Here is a 20436-nt window from a genome sequence, read left to right on the forward strand (position 1 = left end):
TACCTGGAGAATAGCATCTCTTGTCCCATCGGATATAAAATTCTTAGGAATCTTTTCTTACCATGACATCATTCTCCCACAGAACAGATCCCATCTTCATGGCAATTGCAGTGGAATGCTGAGAAAATTGAGATGTACCCACAGAAAGAAAGCAAAAACTTTGAAGGCTGAAGCACATAAGCATTTTGATTCTAGCCCTCTTTGTCTTTTCTCATTTTTAATTTGTTTTTGTCATTCACATAGTTTTCTGAGATCATTTATGCTGCCAGTGAAAATCTAACTTGATTTTTTTTTCTTGGAAGTAAATACAGCCTATTTTGAGGAGCACTGGTCAAATGTTTCTAGTTAGAAGTGGAGAGGAAAAGGAAAACTTCTCTTGGTTTTATAAAATAAGTTTTGCTCTGCCCTGCCCTTTGGCTTTCTAGCAGCCAAAATAGTTTAGACCAGGAATAAATGACTTGGCATAAATATATTCTTGGAAGAATACTACCCTGAGGTTTCCCCAGGTCTGAAGTTAGTTTTGTGTAGTAGAGTTTTACTATGTGTGCATCTGCTGTGTTTTGTAAGACATCAAGACTTAAGTCAGTGTGCACATTTCCATTTAGACTCAAAGAGGACAATCAAAATTTTGTTCCTCACTTAGAGGCATCTGGCTCTTGCTTTTAATTTCATTGCAATTGAAATGTAGGGACCATGTGTATTGTTTATTTACCTCATGCCACTGCTGCAAAAGGTGCCACTCAAGCCCTGCACCTCCATGGGTTGCTGATGTGAAGTCACAGTTCCACTCTTACACCTGCTGGTTTCTCTGCTTCTGAGGGCAGCAATCTCTCACCCCACTGCTACCTCTTGTCCCTCCAATAAACAAGGACTGCCTTTGCCTAGTCCAGACTCTTTGCCCTAGATTGTGTACAAAGTTTGTGAAGCTAACAAATGAGAAATTTATTTTTATTACATAGACTTCTAGAATCATATTATTTCGTGTGACCTTCATGTGTCTTATTTTAAAAAGTAAGGTAATGATGTTGGTGATCACATAGAAAAGTTTGAGAAGCAAAAATGATCAACATAATAAAATCTGAAGACAAATTAATAGAATTCATTCTTAGAATTTATAATTGTTTGAAAAACCTGCTTTATTTCTACTGTCTGGAGTCTGATCAATTTTGAATGCTAAGAGCTAGGGAATACTGGTGAGAAGGCTGGGTATGTGCTTCAATGGACCAGGCATGCCTGAGTTTAAGACTGATAAGAGGATTTTAAAATATTAAGGAAAGCAGCTGCACATTTTGGTTTTACTGTAGAAACCCCTGCCATTGCACTATTGAGAAGCTTTTCAGATAATGAAGTGAATGGGACATCTTCATGGTATCTAGCCAAACATGTAAAACACTGTAAGAAGGAGGAAGGTAAAGGCAGATAAAGACTGAGAAGTGGTTAGTCTTGTATCCACATTTCCTAGACCAGCAAAAAGGTGGGAGATTTTTGTCCTTTTATTCTGGCCTGTGACTAGGTATATGCCTAAACATGTCTCAGTTTCTGGTATTTTTGAGTATTAGTTTTCAAAATTATTTTTATAGTTTGTATGTGCTTTTACCTGATTCGTTTCAAACACATGGGGTCTCAAAGAGATGTAAAATAAATGTAAACTAATGTAAACTAAAGCACCCTCAAGTTCTTCAAGTCTTTCATATTTTTTTCCTTTTAAACAACGACTTAAAATACCCCAAGAAAACGCCATCATGTGAAACCTGTTTTAACTCTTGTGCTGTTTTTTAACTCATTTGGTGAAGAACTACTGTGAAGGATCTGATCACACCAAAGAGTGTTTTCCAGCAATATTCATGCAAAGGATCCTGAGCAGAGCTGTGTGTGCCTGATTTTCCGTACCAAGATTAACCGTGTGGAATAACAGCCACTGCACGGCGAAAGAGTATTTTTGCATTTCCCCCACATTAACCCACATGACTGAAATGTAGGAAGTCATACTTTTGAACATGTTGAGAGCCAATAGATGTTGTAACTGAGATGTTTGAGGTAATTGCTATTAGAAGCAGTAACCTACCTGGGTGTGAATGCAGGGTTTGAGGTACACAGGTGTACACAATGCAGTTTATCCTAAATTTTAGGATACATTTTGTACTATTGATGTAATATGGAGAACACATTCTTCAGACTGATGTACTTAATACTATCTTTATCTTGCCCTCTGGACTAAGGTTTCAGCTGAGGGCCTCCAAAATCTTCCAGCATGAAAAGACTAGGTTAAGCATGGAGCAGAGACATGGAAACCCTGGAGGGAAATTCACTGTAGTAGGTCTGTCAGAATAAAAGCAGGAAAAAAGAAGGTTTTCTTGAGATTGTGTGCTCCTAAGGAGTGCTGAGTGTTATATAGATGTTATCTCCTACCTAAGCTCCCAGGCAGAAGGCTGAGCATGTGGTACTTTTTGCAATCTGTTTCTCTGCTCAAGAATGGTCTTGGCAGAGACGCCATATGCACAGCATTGTATTAAAAGTAGGTTTGATTATTTCCCATGGTAATAGTAGAGCAGTGGATGTGGCAGTAGGAAGGGAAACATTAAAATGAGGGCAAATGGAAGCTCATTTCAGTGGTTGTTCACATTCCACTGCTTCTGCTGCAAGAAAGGTGGCTGGGAGATAACACTGACAGTGCAGCAGCCTGACAGCTACCCTTCTTCATTAACTCAGACTGCAATAAAGCATAGCCTTTCTGAAACAAAGTTCAAGTAGCCAGAGCCTCTCAGTGGAAATTAATTTCCTCTGGAAGCTAGTTCCACGTAACTCATCACCTACTTCACTGAACATTAGTCAGCCCTGTCGCTGGTGACAGAAGTGCTTGACAGAGCTGCTGGAAAGTGGGTCATGTGGTGGATAAAACATAGCCTGCTTCCCCAGGCTGCTTTTAGTGTGGATCTCCTGAGACTGCTGTAAATAATAAATACCTGCAGGCCACCGTGGGCACTTTGAGTGCATAGCTTGTCTTTGGTCCACGAGAGAAGGAAATCATACGATGCAATTTCTGTGTAGGGTTTTTGGTTACCCATCTCTGTTTCTGACCTGCTATTGTGATGATTTTTATTGCTGAGTATGGGCAGCCATATACTGTTGGATGATGCAATTTTTACCCTCACAGGCCTGTTTCCCAGACTGAAGGGCTGAGTACTTCATTGGTGTGGTGGTAGCAGCTGTTTGTTGTCGATGCCTCTCCAGTGGCACTGGTAAGAGGAGGCCTGGGGCACTGCTCCTGGGCAAACAACCAGCTGTGCCTGGTTACAAGGGGAGATTTTTGGCTGTGAGAGCAGTGTTTATTGACACAACAGCCATTTCATGTCTCCCCCATAGGAAAAGGCTGTGGGCTACACAGAAGTTAATGTCTTTTAGAAGTCTTTATGAGAAGCGCAAAGCTGTGCTCTTTCAGGCCTTTTAAAAGTCTCATCTTTTATTTGAAATGGAACCTGCAAAGAACTAAAAAAGAATGAGGTTTTTGATCTATTTTCATGCTGTATGATGATGTATTCATTTCTCTTCCTTTTCCCTCTCCCCTTCAGTTTTTCTTTTCTATTCCCCCCTAGAAAGGTTAGGAGTTTTCCTAACTACTTTTGACAGCTTGTTAGCCAGACTGTAAACACTGAATTTTAGTACTTCCTATCACTGGTAGAATCAAGGCACTGAATCATTAAGAAGGCAATACTTTGTGCCAAATGTTTGTTTGTGATTAATGGTAAACAGATTTTTTAAAAAAGGCAAAAAAAAAAAAAAAGGGATTAAAATATCCTCTTTACTGAAGTACTCACCCTGCAATTTTCTTCCACAAAAATGTTTAGACAACTCTATTCATACACATTTCTCTTTTTCTGACAGAGTACTCCAAAGAATTTTTACCCTTCCTTCGTCACCACTCTGCTTGGATGCCTTTGTAGTGATGGGAGAAAACATCTATCTGATGCCAAAGGTGAAGTTCCATGTCTTGTCCAAGTTTACAAACAACTTATATCTATTTAGTGGGAGAGATCCTCTTCCTTCTTGTTCTCCCTACTCCTCTTGGTTTTGGCTGTGCTGTCTCATGCTGAGTCTGCAGCTCATAAAACTTTTTACTAAAACAACTTTGTCTCTGTCTTGGGAGAAAAGAGTCACTCAGCACTTGAGCCACAATAACTCACCGTATGTGACCTCTCAGCCTGCCTCCAGAACAAAAGGTGGATGTGCTTACATGGAAATCCTCTCCTGAATGTTCATCTGGGATGAGTGTTCCCACTGTCTCTCAAGCCACATTTCACCAGAATGAGGGCTGCGCTTACCGCAACTACTCTTTAGCAGCAGTGTATTCCCTTGCTGTGGATTGTATTCCTTCAGGAAATACCTCAGGATATTTACCCTGAATTTACCTCGGGGTAAAAAGAGGTGTGGATTTTGCCCTTCCAGAAGTTTCTTTATAATGGTTGGTCCATGGTTAATGTTGAGGTGATGCTAATCAGAGAAAAACTTGAAGAAGAGAGCTGCCCACACTGGAAGTGGAAGGTTGGATTAGTGTGTGCAAATTACAAAGGACTGAAGAGTTATGAAATGCAGTGCCAGTGGATCAGCTCCTGTTACTTTTGCCAGGCTGTCAACACTCCATCCCTGTGGCCTAGCAGTCACATCGGTGTGTCTCCCAGTTCCCTCAGTACAGCAAGCAAGGAAACTTTCCCAGGAGGTATCTCCTGGGAAACAACACCTTTGTTAGGCTTCCCAGTTGTTGCTCCACAAAAAGAAAAAAGCAGAAAGGACTTTAATAGGAAAACAGAGAGGAGCAACAGTCAGAGCAGTGTGAATATTACATTGTTAAATGGGCACTCTTGTCTTTAATAGGTTATCTTTTTCCATTAGAGGACTGTTTAAATTTTTAAGTGGTGCACAGGCTCATAAGGGCTTTTACTGCGTGGGTTCCCATTTTCATGTGGGTTTTGAATGTGTGGGAAAAAGCTGATGCATTAAGATCTATTTCCAGTCTTCCCCTTGGGAACTTTTGATGGTCATTTCATCTTTCTTACATGACTTTTAAGATCCTCAACGCCCACCCCCCCCCCCCCCCCCCCNAAAAAAAAAAAAAATCCAAAAAACAAACAAACAAAAAAAACACCCCAAAAATGGTTTCCTGGTTAGTTCCCAGTGTCAAATCTTATAGAGGAGTACCAAGGCTGAAAACAAGAAGAGAAAATAAATTCCAAACAGATTGGATTCAACTAAACCCACAATCCTCAAAATTTATTTTGACACAATCTTCAAATGAAGTTTAAACTCTTGTAGGATAAAGGAAAAAACCCAGAAATAAATGATGATTTTTTGATCATCATTTGGATTAAGAATACTTAAATAATTGTGCTGATGTACAGGATCTGTAGCAATATGACTGGCTTCCAGATGGGAGGGGGGAACTATAATAATGAATTATGGGTCTGATGAAAGGTCATTCTTCTTCTTCTGTCACATAGACTTGAAATCAGTCACTGTGTCTCCCTTGCTCACTCTTCTAATTGGAATGCTGTATAATCTAAAATGCTTTTTCCCTGGTGTTTTGCTGATAAAGTAATTTCTAATTTGCTTCAAAATTATAGGTATGAAGAGAAGCTTAGTTGTATAGAGGAAATGCTCCTCAGTTTGAAGATCTCGTTTCAAGGGCCAATGGAGAAATGCCCTGAAATTAAAGATATTTCAGAGAAAAAAGGAGGGAAGCACACAGACACAAGAAAGAAAGCAAAGTAAGCATCCTGTCTATTGGAGAAATTGCCTTCAAATAAGAGAAATTATTTCCCCAGGGATAATTTGGTCCTAGGAGTCAAATTGTCACTAAACAAAAAGCCAGATCAAGAGCAGCAAATTGATTTTGCTTCCAGTGTCTTTCTTCTAATTTTTCCCTAATTAAAAAGAGAAGAAGGATGTTATAAATCCTGCTATTTTTTAGCTCACTGTTGTACTCATCCTTGAAGAACCTCTCCCCTGCATGCATTTTATTGGTGGGGAGTGGAATGAAAGCCTCTAGGTTAAATTTTTAGAGATGAACATTTACATTCAGTTTAATTGGAAAAGCAATGGTTACAAATAGTGAATATCTACTGCCTATCTTTAGGGAAAGTCATATACCCAACATCTATGAGAAAAGGGTCACATACATAAATATGAGGTGTAAGCACTTGGGTCTGGTTTTGGACTGAGTGATCTAGTAAAGCAACTCATGGTGGGGAGAGGAAATTAAAAGTTATATATTAAAAAAAAAAAATCAGGAGGAGTTCAAGTTGTTCTGTTTGACAAATGTTTGTGTCTTTGGCGATCATCTGTTTCCTCTCCCAATACATTGTCATGTAGAGACCACATGTTTCTTCCTGCTTTCTAGTCTTGCACAACTTTCTTTGACCACTCCCAGTCACTCAAAGCACAATACTTCCCTTTTGGCTTCTCATTTGCCCATATCTGACGCCAGCAGTTCTCACCCAGTTCCTTCTCTCTGTTCAATTGTTAAATGAACCTTTCTGTCAAGTTTTTTTTTTTTTTCTTTTCCTGGGGAATGGATGATAGGGGTTCACAAAACACATCCAAGCAGTGCCTGCAGGTTTGGAGACAAGAAAAGCAAGGTGCCAGCTCTAGGTGAAAGCTCAGAGTTTGTGCTGTGTAATTTATGTTTAATGCTACAGCAGAATCTGATTTTTGTGCCTGGCTCTTCAAAGGTGTAATTTCTGTGACATGTTTGCAGCTCCTCTTGTGTGTGAGAGTAAAGGACATTTTAACTCACTTGAGATCCCTAGAAATGTTAAAAAAATAAAGGGAAGAAAATAGTACAAGAGAAGACACTTACGGAACTGCTGAGGTGATATAACCAGGTGTCTTTTCATGTGCATCCTTTATTTTTCCTTCTATCTCATCAAATTTAAACAGTCTAATCCAATGAAGGATTAAAGCTGTGATGTCTCCTTGCCATGTTTCTGTGTTCTGGGCTTTTCTCATGAGTTAGCATTTAAGCACTAATGAGCTTGGAGCTTTAGTGAAAGCCCAGGCAGCAACTATTTACACATGAAATGGTTGAAGGTAGTGCCTTTTCCTCGGTGAAGGGATATTATTCTTCCTTTCAGCCACAATGAAATTCCTTCAGTCAATCATATGGTGCCTTAAAGCACCTGGGAAATGGGATGTTTTGATTTGGGTTCACTGAGACCTCATTTGCTCTTTCTGTGTGGCGATAAGTCGAGCTGGAGGAGAAGTGGCGCAGACACAGTCCTGTTCAGGGTGCCAATTCTGCTCTGCAGAAGCAACCTCTGCATCTCTGTGTGGTGGCATGCAGAGCTCAAGGGTTACTTTATGAATGCTGAAGGGCTGGCACATCTGGGGCCTGCTGCTACTCTTGCTTTCAAAAAGGGTGGGATTTGAGTTCAGTGGGGCAAAAAACAGCCTGGAGAGAATAGGAGAGTTATACAGAAAATTAGCAGATGATTTGAGATGTAGAGAACATTATGCAGTGACCTACTTTGCTAGAGAGCAGAAGAAACTCATGCAGATAGAATAACAACCAGGAGTGCTGCCTCCCTGAGATGGGAAAAGAGAGTAAGAGCAGAGTGGAAAAGCAATTGCCTCTGTGTTTTCTGGAGAAGCAAAGCAGTTTGCTGCAAGACCCGTTGGCTTGATTTTACCCAGGCCAAGGAAGCTGGCATCTTCCAGTGAGATCAGGGTTGGGAAGCATTATATTGTAGCCTTCTTCTTACTACCTGATGGCCTTCATAGTGTTTGCTCGGGTCTGCCATACCTGGCAAAACAAATGTGCAGTCTATGTGTGGAAGATCTGGGGCTTTTTTGGCAGCCCTGCCAGACAGTGCACCTGATCTCTTCCCCACTGTTTGCCCAGATGCTCCTTGGTTCAGCTGTGCTGGGTGCCTGTGTTTGGAGCAGTCCTGATTCCCCAGACTTAGGTGGTGACCATGGCTGTCTGTCTGCTGCCAAGGCCAATGCATCTTGCCAGTGGTTTCCATCTGAGCTGCTTCCAGGCACATCATGCCAATAGGAGAAGTCAGGGAATGTGTGTGTTTGTCTGTTGAAGGTTCATGTATTCTTTAAGCACCTTGCCCTCCATCCAAATCATGCTGAAATCTGCAGCATTCTTTTGAGTCTGCAAAGATGGACCCGGGCTGTTTACAGTCAATAAAAAAAACCCAACAAAGAGTAAAATTCAGGGTGAGTCTCCCTTGAACTCTAATTCTTCCACCCTTACATACATTACTGAATGTCATTCAGTATGTCTCTTCTTGCAGTCATGAAAATTTGTCCCATGGTCTCTGCGTGGAGCTCTTTGCAACCCAGTATTGATTTATTAGTTTCCTACTGTGACTAATACTTCAAAGAAAACACTCAGTGCCTTCACCCATCCTCTATTCCACACTCTGTTTGGTTTATTCCCCTTGAAATTGTCCAGAGTGTGAAAGGTCATGAGTCATCTGAACAGTCATGAGGAATCTGAATAGTTCTCCACAATGAGAGCCAGTTGATTACCCCCTGCTCCATATGTTACATGCTCACAGGAGACTGCTGGAAATGAAATCCTGTCTACCTGCAAGTGCATAGAACAGACGGTGGTATCCCAGGCTCCTTAACGTTTCCAGGCAGGAAGAAGAGTTATTTTGCTTGCTCATGGCCCTTGTAGAAGCAACTTGCAAGAAATGTTGGTGAGTTCTAACTGTGATGTACTCACGTCTGCTGTGGAAAGGATTGGCTGCTGAAACCAGCTTTCAAAGGTCTTTCTCACTCTGATCTGACCTTCCTAGTTATTTGCAAGCACAGTTTGACATTTGGATAATTAAGCACATAATTTATGACTGAATAGGGAGAGCATTTTTTTTCACTGGTATTTGACCTAAGATGTGGAGAGGTCACACTAATAGGAGTCTTTATATTTAATTTCTGACTTTAGTAAACTCACCCTGAATGAGGTTATAAAGCTTGCATTGATAAGTCTTGCCTCTGAGAGATACCAGCTATGGACAATGCTTACTATAGTGAAGTGGTACTACTGTAGTTGGTGTGGTTCAAGATAGTCTCACAGGGGTCCCTGCTATCCTTCCTTCTACATGAAGAAAATGCTTGCATTAAATATTCATGTGGGCGGAAATATTTTCTTTGTGGTTGGCACTGTGGTTACACTATAGCAAGATAACCCATGCAGTTCCTGTGAAACCACCCGTCTATCTAAAAGGCACAATATCCGCAGGGGTGAATAATAAGGGTAGTCTGAACCTGAAATGGCTTGACAGGCCTTATTTTATTGGTCACAGCGTGACCACACAACTGGGATGGAGGGGGGTGGGATCATATGATGATGCAGTGGGAATACAACAGCACAAGCAAACAATCATGATCTGTTGTCATGAGAATTTCTCTCCAGGTTTCTGGAGAGAGCTTTCCATTTACAGAAAGTCACCTTTTGCTGTGTTACTTGTTTTCACATTCTCTGTAAGTTCAACAAGTGTACACATGCAAAGACAAAATCAGACCCTGCTGTTGCCTTGTAGAGACAGAGAAAGCTTTCATGAACGATGAGCTGCCTTGCACACAACTCAGCCCAGCAGCTGTGCCTGTGTGTGCATTTACTATTTTGTGCTGGCACAGCAGTCCATAATTGCTGTCTGGTGCTTGGCTGTGAGTGACAAGGGCAGGACTTTTGTCTCTGAGCACCCTCAGTGGGTGCAAGGGGCTGGTAGCCCTTGTCCTGCTGGAGCTGGATGTAGTGTGTTTAAAAAGAATATGTCTACATTACACTTGTCCAGAAAAAGCTTTCTTGCTTATGCTGCGGGGGGTTTTTTGTGTGTTTTCACCCCTCTTTATGTTGGTTTAGATACAGTTGTACTGCTCCCTCATTGTACAGGTGTGAAGGAGGGGATGAGGGACTAGAGATGGATCCTGACCTGGACCTTTGGATACAACCCCTCTGGAACTTTGGAAAGGTCTGAGTCCCATATTGAGTTACAGAGCTGTGGGTCTTGAGTGCTCTAACGCTGGCTACAGGAGAGATCCACAAACCAGCCGTGCTGTGTGGCAGTAGCTAATGCCTAACACAGAGGCCTCTCAGACCATCTCTATAACGTGCTGCAATCTACTTGTGAAAAGCAAATCAGAACTAGTTCTTCCATTTGAAATGCTTCATGGAGCTTGTAATAGCAGGGCGTGCTTGGGTATGACTTTGTGCTTTTTACAGCTGAGTTTTCCAAACCTCACATCTACTGAGTAAAAGGTGTAGATGTGTTTGTACAGCCAGACTGTGGGTGCCCACTCTGTGCCCACAGCTCAACAGCATGTTTGTCTCACCATTCTAAATACAGTAACTCTGTTTTACCTGAGACCCTATAAACTTCCTGCAAGAGCATCTAGGGAGATTTCTTGGTTCTCTTCAGATTGATAGTCCCCAGATATCCAATGTTCTGTTTTGGGATACAGCTTTAGGTTGCTGTTATTTTGCATGTTCTAGTGGTGCAACCAGTTCCTCCTTCTGTCTATCACAGGGACGAACCAGCCTTGTAACCTTTGCTAGTGTCTGCACAGTGTCTGCTTTTTCACTAGGATCATTTCAGATGAAGAGAAGAATGGGCAGGTTTAGGAGTATGGGGTGTTCTCTGCCACTCCAGTGGGGGGGAAATTCCTGCCTTTCACAAGAGATTTTTTTCAGTAACTGGTTTGAAATCTCCTCTGTCTTGACTCTGTCAGTGCAGAAAGGTTCAAATGGAAAGAAATGGTGATGAGAATGAACCTTCTTGGCAGTATCCAGTAAAGCTATGGCCTGGCCTTCTTGCTGCCCTATGATTTGATCTCTGGGACCGGAGCCTTTACTGCCCTGCCAATCAAAGATGGTCAAGTGAGATGAAGATCAGGCCAAGATCAGGTTCTTCAGAGGGCCATTTGTTTTATGGGGACACTGAATGTCTAAGCTATTTTGCAGCACACTGGTGGGAAGAAAGCACATTAGGTTCTCTTTTTCTATTTTTTTTCTATGTTGTTTTTCTTTTTGTTTTTGTTTTTTCCCCATATCTTTGTTTTCTCATCACCCAAACAACTTGCTACCAGGTGAATGGTATTGAATGGGTTTTGGCCTCTAGAACTGAAAACGCTCTATGTAACTGGTGTTTTGTTTTAAAACCACAGGAAACTACTTGTCACTATCTATTAACTCACTTGGCTAGCTGTTTGTTATCTTAAGAAAAATAGATGATGAAGCAGAAGACTCCACCATCCAGAGTTTACTGTTTTATCCCTCCATCAAACTAATACCAAACTAACTTTCTGCACAAAACACCATTTTGATTATCTGTGCTCCCTATTTTTTCTCATCCTCATTAAAATCTTCCAGAATAAGAAAGAACAAGCGAAATCCACAGTGAGCTCATTCTGTCTGGGAACTGGTGGGGGGGAGTCTGTTGCTCCTCTCAGTGGTGATAAAGTCAAGGCTGGACCCTATTCATTCCATGGGGATATAATTTCACTGGAACATCAGTAGGTGCAGGATGGACTATTCCTCCCACTTTATATGGGAAAAAGTGGTGGAGAAGACAGAGAGGCCAAGACAATGACCCATGTTCCCAAACTGAGCACACAGGCTGCAGAGCAGCACTCTCATCCCCACCCAAAGGCATGGCTGGCTGCAATGCTATGTAAATAATTTAACAGTGAGATTTATGGGCTTCTTTCTCACTCTGTTGTCTTAGATTGCATTAAGTCACATTTACCAGGATAATTGCCCTGAACTTGTGTTCTGATGGCATGGTAATGTGTAAGAGAGGAGTCAGGTCACTGATTAAAAGGGGAGAATATCTCTTTTTCTCTCAAATCAAAGTGTGAAAAGTGTGAAATACTATTTTTCTCCTTTTTAAAAAAATTTATTTTTTGGGCAAGTTTTCAAAGACACGATGGAGTATCTCTCTACAGGTTAGATTGAATTCAAGGCTCTTTGGCTGTAAAAGCTCATTGCTTTGCTCATTCTCACAGTAATCAAACCAATGTGTCAGACTCGATAGTTATACTCCATACAGAAAAAGGATATGGCAATTGTTTTGTGAGGTGGGGAAATGGAGCTATCACTTGCAGATAACCTATTTATTTTTAAAAATTGGAAAAAATTCACTTTTGTTTATTCTCTGCTCCGAATAATTTAAGTATTTCTGTTTTCCGCAGCCATTTTCTGACATGCAAATAGCAATTTATTTTTATGTGCGATAAATCCTTCCCCTCTGTGAAACAGGGTTGGGGGAAATATGCCTTTTTCCATGAAAATACTAATGACTGAATTAAAGCATGACTCAAGTGGGCACTGTTCTAAGCAATAATATCAAAGTTGTCACAATTGTGTGTGGGATTTAATGTTCCTGGATGATACTTGCATTTAGTCTGCAGATCCATGAGTCAAGACAACTGTTAAAAATCTCTCCAAACCTTAGGTGGGGCCCAAATGACTTATTTTGAGGTGTTAATAGAGTCATTTGAAGACATAACAGAGAGCTGACTTCAAAACAGGGCCAGCTGGGAGCATAGGTGATGTGGGCTGTTGCCTTGGGCAGCAGCAGCCTGCCAAGGGCACAGCAAAATGGCCATGTCTTCATCGCTTGCTCTGCCTCTGCCAGTGCCTGGGGAAATCAGGTTTGTTGGCAGAGCCAGGGCAGGGATCAGGGTGAGTGTGTGCAGACTGGGGCCAGCTGCTTTCAGCAGTGGCTGCCCCTGCCTGGCGAGTTCCCTTCTGACAGCAGGAGCTGCCTGTCATGAGCTGCATCATGGTTTAAGGGCATGCTTTTCCCTGGTCAACGTGCACAAAATGTGGTGGCTTTTTCAAATCCTGCAAGATTTGTACTCTGTGTGAGCAAGGGTAGAGTGTCTGCTATGTCCCTGCTACCAGACTGTGGTGCAGCCTGGCTCCCCATCCTCCTCTGTTCTCTCAGCTGGATTTTGATTGGGTGCCTGGTATTCCCATGGTGGCAAGTGATGATGGAGTTTGGAGTTCTGACAGCTCTGCAGTGAACACAGGGTGGTTATATTTTCCAGAAGAGGATGTTGTTTGAACAGGTTTTTTTTGCTATGTTTCAAAGTAAAAGTAAAGTAAATTTTATTGCAGTACATAGAATTTATGTCATGAGGAAAAAAAAAAACTTCATTATAAGTTCAGGCCCCCAGAGACAAGAGCCTGATGTTCTGTGTTGCTTGTGGCTGACAGGCTCCTTTTGGCTTTGACCCTCTTTGTCCATGCAGATAAATCTTGATTATGAACTATTTGGCTCCCCTTTACAAAATGGTTGTGTCTTCCATGATATTCCACAATGTTGGAACTGCACAGCAAACTAGAATTAGGGAAACCTCTGGATACAGAACCCTCTGCACAACATATACATCAGTCCAGTGTGGCTTTCTAAAAGATGTGTTCAATTTGCATCATTTCATTTCATGAATTCTTTCTTCACTAAGGATTCTTACTGAAGCAGAAATACAGTCCCAGCAGTGTACTCAGCAGAGAACTAAACAGTTTTCTGGGTAAAAAATGTTGTGTTCCAGCTGAAAAGGGGTCATTTTCTGGTAACCCTCACCCAGTGCCTATACGTGCTCTTCATGAAGTTGTATTAGAAACAATTGTGTGTACTGCATTATTGACTGGTTTCAGGAACAGAATGGAAAGTATTTCCTTTGAGAGTTGGAAAGCCAGAAATAATTTTGCAGTTGGCTATAGGATGGATACCATTACTTCTGAATGCAGCAGCAAAGGGCAGGAACTGCCCACTGGCTTGGAACAAACATCCCAAGCAGCGCTTGCTTAGATGGAGATACTCCTAAGCCCTTCATTCCCCTTTCTTACACATTCATAGAAGTATTTGTATGGGAGAATATGTTGACCATTTTCAACCTGGATTCCACTAAATAATGTCATAACAGTCATCTAACACTGACAAAAGGTGGTGGCAGGGTACCAGAGACTGGCAAATACACAGTTATAAGTGAATTAGTAGTTATAAAAGGTAAAAGTTTCTCCTTTGTTGTTCTAAAAGCCAGCATGGACTTTATCCATCTTATGCATCTGTTATAACAGATATTTTTGTACAGCTGGAAATTGCTAGTTCAGTGTGGCTGACCCAGAGAGCTCTCGTCAGTCATCTGATGTGTGGCTGCTGAACACATGCCCTCTTGTAACCTGTCCCAACAGCTCAGCAAGACACATCAGTGTAAACTGCTCCCTGATTTTCTTCTGTGTAATAAACCATGTATGTAGCATAACATCAGCTAAGAGAAAATCCAGGTCAGTGGAGCTCTGTGGCTATTTGTGGTGAGATTTCAGAGGCAACTGCTTCCAGTCACTTGTATTTAAGTGCCTGAAATATGATCTTGTTCAGTTTTCAACTGAAATAAAACTCTCTTCTTTTGTGTATGACTGAGCAAGACCAACAGGGAAAAAACCAAAACACTCTTTGGAAAATATGTCTATGTAGAATATCTGAAACTTGGCAGAAATGTTTCTAGGCTTTCCAGCTACGGGTTTAGCTCCAAGTTAAGGACAAAAGCAGTATCTCCCATTGTTACTGTATAAAATGTGTGTGCACTGTGCACTTACTGGTACTTCAGTAGTGACTGAGGCGGTATATGTTACTATCTACAAACATTTTGGGCTTATCTCTGGACATGCTGCAGCACCTCAATGTCTTTCTTGCAGTGAGGACCCCAAAACTGAACCCAGGATTCGAGGTGCAGCCTCACCAGTGCTGAGTACAGAGGGATCATCACTGTTCTGGTCCTGCTGGCCACATTTTCCTGTTCTTTTCCTGGCCACATAGGCCAGGAAGCCAGGATTGGCTTTCTTGTTGAGCAGCACCCCCAGGTCCTTTTCCATTGGGCAACTTTCCAACCACTAATTCCCCAAGCCTGTAGCATGGCATGGGATTGTTGTGACCCACATGCAGGAATGGGTATTTCACCTTGTTGAACCTCATACAACTCTGCCTATCCACGCACTGAACTTGACCAATCCCAGGAGAGAACCAGAGGACTGTAGCATCAAAGAGATTTTGGTACCTGATGGTGAATTTTAGGTCAAAGTGCTGCTTGAAGGGAAAATCAAGTCATTTTCAAAATCTATATTCTTGCTAAATAGGTTGCATTATTGCAGAGGTGGACACTGTAAGTAATCCTAAGGCAGTTGTTGCTGTATCTAAGCCCTGGTACTGCCACAGCATTGCCTTATGGCAGCAGAAGCAAACCACCAAATGATGAATATTTAATGGAAAGTTTGGTGTATATCTACAGTGAATCATGTGCTACAGAATTGTAAATAAAACAGTGTTTTTAATTCACTGCCTAGGGCTGTTTAAGTATATTATGTATGACTTATGTCCACAGGGGAAAGGAGCTTAGGCTAGAGTACCCCTGGCTGAAAATTTGTGAACATAAAAATATATATTTTTATTTGATAGTGGTAGGCGTTGTCTGAATCAGTTTTCAGTATAGGTATGTGTATGTTTATATGTCTTCTTAAGACCAAATGCTAAATGTTTAGATGTGCCTGGTTTAAATTCAGTTGTCCAAACCCCTGATGTGTTCCCCCATCCTTTTCCTCTGTTGTGTGTGTGTTTGCATTAAACCAGTCTTCATGTAGGTGGTCACACTGTATTTTCTGTCTTTGGATTTCTCACCTCAGTCCGGGTGGATTGTGCTTTTTCACTTCCTTTTATTCTCCTTCACATCACTTCACACACATCCTCCGAACCCTGCACTGAATACAGGCCTTCCTCAGGGGACTGGAAGTGCTCTGATCATAGTTTGTAAGCTGTTCATGGACACAAGAGGATTTCTGCTCACAGCTGTCTCTCCACTGGTGTGAGGTGTCCTCGTATGTGAGCCATTGAGATGCAGATATTACAGCTGTTACTGCCTGATGTGCCCACTGATGTTTGATTCTGTATCTAGGATATGGGGGACCAAGGTACTTATAATTTTCTTCTCTCCTTGTGTTCGCATTAAAAGCACAGCTCACACTGACCTTCAGTGGGAGGTGGGAATTCTGATGTTACCAAGTGTCACAAAATGGACACCTGGAAAATGAAACAAGAGTACATTGAGGATGCTGGATTAGAAGGAGTTTTGGGCAACTCTGTGATGTAGAAAAGCTGTGCCTGGAGATGGGTAAAATCTTTTTTTTCAGAGTGGCACAGAATTGCCACTACTACAAGACTACCCTTTCAAGGCAACTTGGGAAAGTGCTCCATCTCTGTCAAATTTATGGTTGGAATTACAGCTCTTTTCCAGATCAGGAGTTTGAGCTGTGCCCCTCTTTGATGTTGACCATGGGTACTTTTGAGTTTCAGCCCCTCTCTATACTGTTCAATTTTATGGTGAGGACCTCTGGGCCTGCACAAGAGAAGTTTCTTCACAAAACCTGAAACATTTCTATAACTTCCATGTGGACTTCTGTCACAGCTCCAGAGGTTCCCATATACAGGACTCTACAGATAGGTCTTTTTTCCTTTTTGCTTCCACATTGTCCTAATGACCTAGCAGGAAGGGATTTAGGGCAACAAGAGGGCATCTTGCTTTATCCTATGAAGCTTCCAGATCTGTGTGAGTATGCAGGAAAGCAGTCCATGACACCTCTCATTTGGATAGGTACCTTATCTCCAGGTTTATCATCAAAGGGAAGCACCACACATCTCCCGACTTCTGTGACTATAAGCCCTATCAGATCAGAGTCTGCTTTAACCATGCCGCCTTTGTGTCCAAAGTTGAATTCATCCTATACACTGTAGGAGGCTGGAAACTGGGGGAAAACACTGTGTAACTGGACACTGAACTGGATCCTGGAGTATACAATCCATGGGAAAAAATTAGGGTTTTCACAGGCATCTTCTGATTTTTTGGGGATAGAATTTGCAATGCTTTATTTCTTTGAACTGATGGTTATGGACCGTACTCTTGGCATTTCAGAAGGAAGGAAACTAGCTTCTGTAGCTTGCCTGAAATGTTTTGTTCAGATTTTGGTCTCTGTGGTTATGCGATTTCTTAAGACTGACTTGATTGAGCACCTTCTTTGAAAAGTAGCCTTTTAAGTTCAAAGCAATGTGCTACAAAATAGCACTACTATGGAGATCCGTATCTAGCAAGATTGGCTTTTAAAGTGCTGTAGAAAAATAGCAAGAAAATAAGTGTATATGAGACCAGAAGGACATTTATCCTACTAGCAGGTCTTGTACATTCTCACTCAAACTTTCTGTGACATACTCTTAGGACCCAGCCTAATGGCAGAGACATTAAACTTTGGCATTAAGGGAGTGGACTCTGTAAGCTGGCTGGAAGGGTACCTAAGAGATTTTATTATTTTTCCTATGATATTTATGGAAAAGCAGCTTCATTTTTTCTAGAATACATCTTATTTTGTTTCCTTCTGAGACTTCTCTGTTACAAGAAGTTGTTGATTTAAAACTATGCAGAAGTAAGCAAACAGTAAATTTCTCAGAAATGTTTCCATTCTGTTTTTCCAAATGTTGTAGGCATCTAAAAATCTCTCATTGTTTCATGTGACAGGAAAGGAGAGCAGAAGATCACTTTGGGGTTTTGGCAAACAGCACATTTTCATGGGGCCAAAGAGAATGAGAAGAACTTGGTATCACAACAGCCAGGGAACAGACACACACAATTTGTTAGAAGAAGAGGAACCAGGAGAGTCCTCTAGCTTCTGACTTCAAAATAGTTTGGTGGGTGAGAAATTCTCTTAAGATCAAATCCTATTCCTGTTTCATTGGAAGCACTGGTCTCCAGTGTCCTAGTTGAATACCTGGAGCTAGTGGAATACAGTGACTCTCCACTCCTGACTCCTTTTGACTTGGTGTGAAGCATACATGTGGAAAGTTCCCCTTCCTTATTCTTCTTATGCTTGAATTCACACAGGAGGTTTGATTCGAGATTGATTTAATTTTCCTTTCTCCTGAATTTCAGTCTTCCTGAGGGGGATCCATCCCAGTGCCATCGACTATCGCTTCCTCAGGCCACTGACACCAGCCTTTGCCTTGCAGCTCCTTGCAGGGCTTGCTGAGCCTCGAGGGGGTGGCAGTGGGAGAGGGAGGCAGCCAGAGCTGCCTTAGGCAGCACCGCCTTTGAGCTGCTGCTGCTTCAGTGCTCAGCCTGACAGAGAAACAAAATGGAAATTACTCAGGAGCATGAACCAAAGTGAAGATGCTTGTGGTACCAGTGGCATCCCAGAGGCCTTTGTCAGATGTTTATAGATGTCAACTTTTGTGTTTCCTTGGTGAATGAGTCACTGTGGCTGTGCTTAAATCCTTAAAATGCCTTTTAAGCATTCACAACAGCATTTTCCCCTGTTTGTGTGGCTACTTTCAAATACTAACTTCAGGTACACCCAGGCCTTTGCAAATTGATATGAACTGTCCTCTCTGGGTAGAAGCCAGGTTTGACCCAGAAGCATGTTAGCAAAGTCCAAAACATGGCTAATCTCTTTGGCAGGTTTTGAAAGCCTAAGCTCTGATTTTGTTTTAGGTGGCTTTCCATTATAAGAGTGGATTCTTGTGCAGATGGATCAAAATAGAGGGAGACTGAGCTTGCAGTTTCTTGCAAAGTCAGGCTGACTTTATCCTACGAATTTGCAGTATAAGAAACAACAAACCTAAATAGCATGCTAGATCTTGGCTCCATTTTTTATTGCTTCTCCTGTTCTGTGGGAGCTGCTACCTTGTCAAAATATGATGTGCAGAAAAAATAGAAAAGAAAAATCAGAAAAAGAAAATCAAGCAACAAATGAGGTATTCTCATCATACTGAATTTTGTGGTGGAAGATGGGACTGTTCCCTGGGACACCATGTACTAGAGATCATGACATGGTATGCAACTTCAAATTTTCTCACTGCCAGTTTTGTTGCGTTAATATTTGGGTGCTCTGCTGAGTTGGCACTGCCGGATGCAGGTTGTTCCCTATCCATTACTGGCAGGAAACGTTGCACCAGAAGGGTGGATACAGGCACCCTGGCTGCTGGGCACTTGCAATAGGAGATAATTTCCTGAGTGGCATAAGACAGCGTGGTTTGTATATCATGTAAAAAGCCCATCTCTTGTGGCATTTTCCTCTGATTGCTGAGTCCACTGCAGAAGAGTAAAAACATATGACACTTAAAAATAGGATATATCCTCAACCATTGCAAACGCCATCTGTTCTCAAAGAAACAACTGGTAGAAAAAAATAACCTTGGGTTGAAACCTTGCATGAAGTTGCCATTTAAGATAAGTGGGGTTGGCTTTGTTATTTTTATTTTTTTGGAGGTGTGGAGAAGGGCTGTTTGATGGCAACTGAAAGAAAACAGATATGTGGAACTGGAGTGTGCGTGTCACAGGCGTGCAGAGAAGTCGTGTCTTGAAGGCCTGTTTAAAACCGTGGGACCAAGCATCACAGTGACACCGGAAGGAACCCGTGGACTATTTTAAATCAGTTCGTGCAGGTGACTGCAGCAAGGTGTCTGCCCACCACCAGAAAGTGCTTTCCAGAAAAAGTGTCTGCATTCCTAGTCATAAACAGATAAGACCTAATTTTCCAATTGAACACAGTTCTCTGGTGAATGGTGTGGCTTCCTCATCCATTCAGACTTCATCCAGACTGGTAATGAGGAGTGAATCAGTAGCTTAGGGAATGCTGCTCCCCCAAAGCACACCCACAGCCATCGCCTCTGGTAACAGGAGCAAAGTTGCTGAGCTTTGGCCATTCCTGGGAGTCAGCAGCACTTCTTCTGGCCCTGTCAGGGTGTGATTAAATGATTGAAGATAATTTAGTTTTCACATAGTGACATTTTGCTGTTACCAGTTGTTAAAGTTGTTAGAACTTCAGTAACTAGTCACACCCCCTGCCCCAAATCTGATGAAAAGTCCTGAAAGCCCACCAGTGGACTTGGTCACTTGCGCTGTTTTGGATACCCTTGTGAGAAGTCAGGTGGGATACCTTTAGCATCTGCCCATGGTTTCCTTTGGTGCTGAAACTGAAGGCAAGCAGGAACAACTCACCTCCTTTACATGGACTGATGGGTTCAGGACATCTTTGGGCTACGTACAGCTGCAGTATCACATGAAATCAGCAGGCCTCAGTAGCAAGATGAAGCCTGTGTCTTGATATGGGTCAGAAATTTGAAGATGGGATGGCTGCATTTCAGTGCTTCTGCCCCTGCTCTATACTGAAGTGAAGAGCAGCTGACTTGTGCTTAAGACACATGCCAAGAAACTGTGCTTGAGGTAAAGGGAGCACTGCTTGGTGTTTGCTCAAACAGAATAGTCATGTCCCAAGGCAGCGTCCTAATCCTGTCAACCTCACTGTTTTTATGAGTTCCAAGTGGGACAACATGGTGAGGAAAGAAGAAGGCATTTTAATGAACAGGTTTGATAGTGATATTTCTG

General features: G+C 41.9%; 1 long non-coding RNA gene across 1 annotated transcript in view; it reads left to right on the forward strand.

Annotated features, from left to right (window-relative positions):
* The window catches only part of LOC107200101, a 50290-nt gene that overhangs the window by 14451 nt on the left and 15403 nt on the right, over positions 1-20436 (forward strand). Inside the window, exon 2 of the long non-coding RNA XR_004495981.1 lies at positions 3883-3973. This is a non-coding gene — a long non-coding RNA (uncharacterized LOC107200101). The remainder of the gene's footprint in view (positions 1-3882; positions 3974-20436) is intronic.

The sequence above is a fragment of the Parus major genome, chromosome 2 (assembly GCF_001522545.3).
Source record: "Parus major isolate Abel chromosome 2, Parus_major1.1, whole genome shotgun sequence".
NCBI lineage: Eukaryota > Metazoa > Chordata > Aves > Passeriformes > Paridae > Parus > Parus major.